Raw genomic sequence first — 6000 nt, forward strand, 5'->3', positions numbered from 1 at the left:
TACTAGAAATTCCTGTTGTGCCCGTACTGCTCTCGTCGGAGAAATGTGGGTCCAGGCCACCGTGGCCGGGACCGGGGAATACGGGACCTGGAGGGAGGGTGAGGTGATGAGGAAGAATGATAGGCAGATTTAAAGGACCACTCGATGTTAACATTTCCACGAGCCCCTTTTATTGTAATCCTGAAAGCCTGCCGCGGCCTGGCAGATCCGTCGCTGGATGAGCGCCCTTCCCACGAAGACCCGGACTCCCGAAGACTGTCTCGTGCAACCAACTCGTCTCGACACGAACTATAAATCCTCCCACGTAACAAAGTTCCTGATTGCAAATTGTTCCACAAAGGCGCGTGACACGTGTGCGGTTCTTTACGTAACAGACTCGTAACGACGGCGAAAGTTCGGCGGTGCATAACTACGCTTACGCGTCCTATGATGTTCGACTCGTGACGTAACTCGTAACCCGTAACCCGTACGCTCAATCGTATGAGCGGCACAGCGAAGGCAGCTCAGCTGCCGCAAGACCCGTACAGTGGCGCTGTCGCCAGACCGCGAGCTCGGTAGACGCGCCTCGCGATCAGCGCAGAGCGGCGTGCACATCTGCCGCTGAACGAGTCCTGAGTAACACTGCCCTTCCCCGCCCGCCCGCGGGCCGTCGCGCGCGGGCTGCGGGGGAGGGAAGGAGAAATCGGTCGGCGTGGGAGAGCGCCACCCCTCGCGACGCGGACGAGCGCCAGCCCGCGATTACATATTAACACTGCGAGACATTTGCGAAAATTACAAGATTATTTACACAATAATTAATACATTACAGTTACATTATTTACACTCTTATTAAAATTCACGACCATTTGAAAAAAATATATACAACACAGAATTATTTACACACTAACAATGGCCCACTGGCATGCTAGGGCGCACGCGGGTGCGTCCCTGGCCGTTGAACTACACTGATGGTTCACTGGGGAAACAGACTCCCTCAGGCCCGTGTCTGTGGCCAAGTACGGCCTCTGCATCTGGGAGGGTACGACGACTGTCGTCAAACTAATGCATAGTTTACCTATTGGTATTAAACACAATAATGCCATTAATTTCTTCAAGCAACCGAAGTGCTGAATGTCTGGATATTCTGAAGCGCATAACAAATTCATCGTCGCTCCACTCTTCATAGTTATCTGGACGGTATCTAATTGTTTTCGCCATTCTTGTTCTAGCAAGCAAAATCTCCAAAAACTCATCATCAGAATCACTATCAACAATCATATGTCTCCTTCCAGCCGTATTTGATTTCAGTAGCACAGCTGATCGGCCCGATGCCTTCGAAGTGCTTATTCGCTGAATAAGGTTTTATTGGCTCGTCCGACCACCGAATAGTTCATTCAGCGAATAGGCGCCCGAATATCACTATTTAAAGGTCGTAATATGTTCGTGGACGCTATTTAAGAAATAAATTTTATTCACAGCTTTATCCGGAGGTGGTAATACAGGCCCATACCATACTTATTGTATAGGAAAAATATGGGAAACTGGTAAGAAAAACACGAGACAGGTGATGAAAGCGAACCTGGCGGCGTGAAGTGTACCTGCGTTTTTAAGTGCCTAAAACTAGATTTCAGTAGTAGCATCCAGTCAGGGGAGCGAAACTGGAATTGACCAATATGTCGCTTATTTTCTCCCAGTAGTTGACCGTACCTCTGCAACGAGAATGGGTGCGCTAGTTGCCAACATGTGTTTTTCTTTTTTTCGTTGCAGCAAGAAGCATTTCGTATTTCTTCACTACCATAGAGTAAGTAAAGTTGTGTTGAGGTTATGTGTTGACAAACGTGACAAACGTTCTGGGGTACTGATGAATACGATTAGTCGCAGTAAATAATATTATAATGTAAAAATTTAATATGTCTTTGCCATATTTGTGGGGGACCAAATGTGCCGCAAAGGGTTGTAATTCTAATCCTAGAGCCATATTTGTGGGGGACCAAATGTGCCGCAAAGGGTTGTAATTCTAATCCTAGAGAGCGGCGGTTTTTCCGTTTTCCAAACACCAAGACTGCTTCTTCTAACATAAGGTCAGTAAATTTTATTTATTTGTGTAGACACTTAAATAAAATCTCAAATACATAAGGTTTGCAGTGATTTCAGGTATTGAATGCCAATCCTTCAATTAGGGCTAATGTCAATTTTAATGTATAAAGTAACCGCACCATGAGCTTCGCAGAAATGTTTTAAGTTATTCTCATGTCATTATTTCATTGATGTATGTTATTGTCAATTAATAAAAAAAAAGGTATGTTAAATCGCAGCAGTTAAACTGTTTTTACTGTTTCAGGTGTCAAAAATGGATTGAATGTGTCAAGACTGACAACTTCAGTGCAACAAATTATTTTTGTGCGAATTGCATTTCGATGGCAGACAGTTTCGGTATGCTGAAAGAACGTTGTTGATATATGGTGCAGTACCTACTATTCCTTCACTTGATAGCCGACAGAATAACTTACATGTGTGACATCAGATACTGAGTGTCAAACTGCTGATGCTAGTGTAGGCCTACATGTTTGTGTCAACAGCGAGTTTGTGTAGTGAAGATGCTTTTGTACAAGTTCCAGTTAATCATACACCGTACAAAGATTCATGAGTGTAGAAGCTTTTCCTAACTTACTGTCTAACATGATGATGTTTCTGTGCATCCTGCCCAAAAATTCATTTACCAGTAGAGTAGTTTCAGAAGGTGAGCAATGTGAAGAAAATTTACAAACATGCAGATGCCCACGTAGTTACAGTTTTTGGCATATTAACTGGGGGAGTGAGATGTTTTTCAAAGGTCTAATGTAGTTATTTTATATGGGTGTATGTCACTATATGTTTTATGTAGGAGAATATTATCTTTACTTGATGTAATATTCTTACAGCACAGCTTTTCCGTGAAGTAATAATAAAATTCCGGAAATACTTTTTTCAAACACTAGGCACATTCCTGAATTTACCCTGAAAACAGAATTTCTGAATTCTTACTGGTTTCTGAGAAATCAAAGTTTATAACTTACCTTACTGTTTTGCTGTTCTGGGTGGGTCTGTCTGTATATGATTTGGATAACTTGAGTTAAATCTCAAATATGGTCAATTACATTAGGTTAGCTACATTAAAAATGCTTCAAAACATATTGGATGGTTGGTTAGGTTAGTATAGTTACATTACAAATAGGCTATTGTAAAATATTTCTAATTGTTGCTTAGGAATTACCAATTTAAAGTTTAGCTATACTAACCCAAACAACAAAGTACCAATTTTTAATATATCAATGTTAAACTCTATAATCGGCCCATTTTCCACCAAAAAACCATTGACTACTTTGTATTTAAATAAAGTGTTTTGCATTTTGAAAGTGTTTTATTTTATGATTTGTCGCAAAAATTTTAGGTGTACATTGGCTGCACTTAAAAACAGTCAAATATGTAGCTGCGGTGGCATTAATACGTAAGTACCATAAAAATGCAACCTGAATAAATTTCTCTGATGCCTACATGTGGAATATCTTAATCTTGGCAACTTATGTTTATGTTAATTGTAGCAAGTTTTCCATGCTTGTTACAGTGCTTGTCATTACCTTACGACTTTTCTTAGTCTTCAAAAATTGTTTATAGGTTTTCTGATGTCATTTTTTAAATGTTTGTTAGCATTTGTACAATAAAACTGTTCATTGCTAGTATTAAGTGTATTTTTATTAGTTACTACCTATAGTAAAACTCAAAAAAAAAAACTTACTTAAAGGCCTATTTTAAGTATATCTCCTTAAACCGAAATTAAATTGTACGTGCAATTAAAATAGAATGAAAACAAAGCTGCCAAGCTATATTTATAACTATTCAAACAGGTGCTCTAAATATAACACTTTCAGGCCTCAGCGTTTTTGATTATGGTATACTGTAGAATTTGATTGCATGCCAGAGGACTGCTGTAGCACATTTTCAGGGATTAAATTGACTTAAGCTGGATCAATAGCATATTCCATCAAATACTGCACATGTTTGTACAAATTTTTTGTAAAATATGCAGTTCTACATTTTGTAGTGTTATTGTACAGAGTCTGAGCACTGGGGGAAAACTTTCGGAATGGTGCTATAGCTCAATGCAGTATCTGGTATTTTAGGACGCGGTTACACGGCAGTCTGAACTACTTCAGGTGAACATGTTCAGCTGTTGAGTGCGGTTACACACAGTCTGAACATGTTTCGTTCGAGGCCATTTCCCATTTAACTTAAACAGGTTGGCAAAGTAGTTCAGATCGACATATCTTCTACATTAGCCTCTGATTGGCTGTTTAGAATATAAACAGTCCTTTGCAGATATTCAAGATGGAAAGTGTTCCTGGCACAAGTTCGAGTAATATTATACCGAATGCAACAACAAAAAAAATCAACAAATAATTATATGTATTTTTTTAAATTGATTCTGGCCTTAATTTTCTTAAAACTGAGATAGGTACTCTCGCTCAAAAAATAATAACAAATAAGTTTAAAAAATTTTCTGTGCATGTTGTTTGAATTCCCGATTTCTAAAAAAATATTGAGCAATATGAAAACACATTCCATTTCTGCTGATAATAGGACTGTATAAACAAGTGAGAAAATCCCGCGTTTTCTGGATACAAAATAGAGAAGATCAACAACATAGTCATTCGTTGACAGTAGACAATCGGTTTTAGAGCTGAACACACTTTTCAGCAACTACCGTGTAACCTTACACTTTCGCGTTTGTAAACGTGTTTACTTAAACATGTTCACCTGAAGTAGTTCAGGGTCCCGTGTAACCGCGCCCTTAGTTTCAGGAACATACAATATAATAATAGATTTTACTCATTTGGCAGCAGTATTTGGTAAATCTTAAGATCTAGTTACTACAATGTTTTTTTTTTTGAAGATCATATCTTAACATCACTCTCTTTATTTCTCCACCAAAACTATCATGGGACCCTTTTTCATGGGACGTTTCAAAGTATCTGTAGTCAGCTGGAAAGACAAAATCTTCTTCATGGAAAAGATCACATACTTTACATCTGCCTTTGAATTAGCTTGCTGCAACATCAGGAAAGTAGTGAACAAAAACAAAATGAAACAGGAGCCTTGTCTTCAAAGCATTTAAAATGGTTCCATTGAATAGCAAATATGTTGTAATTTACCTTATGATTAAAACTTTACTACTGCAATGAAAATTGTAACAATGAGTGAGTTCCAGTGGGCCTGCATGATTTCGGAATGATGCTTAATTAAATCATTTTCTGTGAAGTCTTCCAAAGTAATTATTTTGCTTTCTGGGAGTGTGTCTCTGTTCCCTACTTTAATAGGAAATACTTCCATCAAAATTAATGTCTAAATTATAAAGTGATTGTATTCTCTGTCTACACAATGAATATTATGTGTGTCAGTCACATAATGTTTGTGAAAGCATTTTACTTAAAAAATTAGGGAAGTTTTGAAGGTACTTCCTCAAGGAGTCTATAAACAGTTCAGTATTTTCATAACTACATACACATCCTGATTTGCAAGACATTTAAGAACTATATGTTCAGGGCATAACGATTTGAATTTGGAATACCCTAATAAAACATCACTGTATTTTTTCTTGAAAATACTGACTGATTCACCAAGTTCACAAGCAACTGATGTTTCTGACATGGCATTTTGCATTTTGGACAGTCACAAAGTCTTTTTGACCTGCATATTGGCAGCTTACATCATCTCTTAAAAAAAAAAAAATGTCTCTTACTGTTCTCACATTTCATCTGTAAAGGCATCACTTCATTTCCATTGAACTACCACTTTTTTTTTATTATTGCTAAGAACTGATGTATCCAAAAATTTACTCAAATTTGTTTAGCGACAGTCTTAACAAGTTTTCCAAGAACCTCAACACTTTCTTGGTGAATGAAGTGTATTTATCTGTGCAGTTTTGTAGTCTTTTTTTCTCTGTGCATTTTTTTTTTCCTTTCTCGTTAATTTTTTTTTTTTTAA

The 6000-nt window shown here is 38.0% G+C and overlaps 1 long non-coding RNA gene across 1 annotated transcript; it reads left to right on the plus strand.

Annotated features, from left to right (window-relative positions):
- The first annotated feature begins 1769 nt into the window (after positions 1 to 1769).
- On the plus strand, positions 1770 to 5351 carry LOC134531750 (uncharacterized). Its single transcript, XR_010075081.1, has 2 exons — positions 1770 to 2060; positions 2321 to 5351. It is a non-coding gene; the product is annotated as an uncharacterized LOC134531750 (long non-coding RNA).
- The last annotated feature ends 649 nt before the right edge of the window (positions 5352 to 6000 follow it).

This window comes from Bacillus rossius, chromosome 5 (assembly GCF_032445375.1).
Source record: "Bacillus rossius redtenbacheri isolate Brsri chromosome 5, Brsri_v3, whole genome shotgun sequence".
NCBI classification, from domain to species: domain Eukaryota; kingdom Metazoa; phylum Arthropoda; class Insecta; order Phasmatodea; family Bacillidae; genus Bacillus; species Bacillus rossius.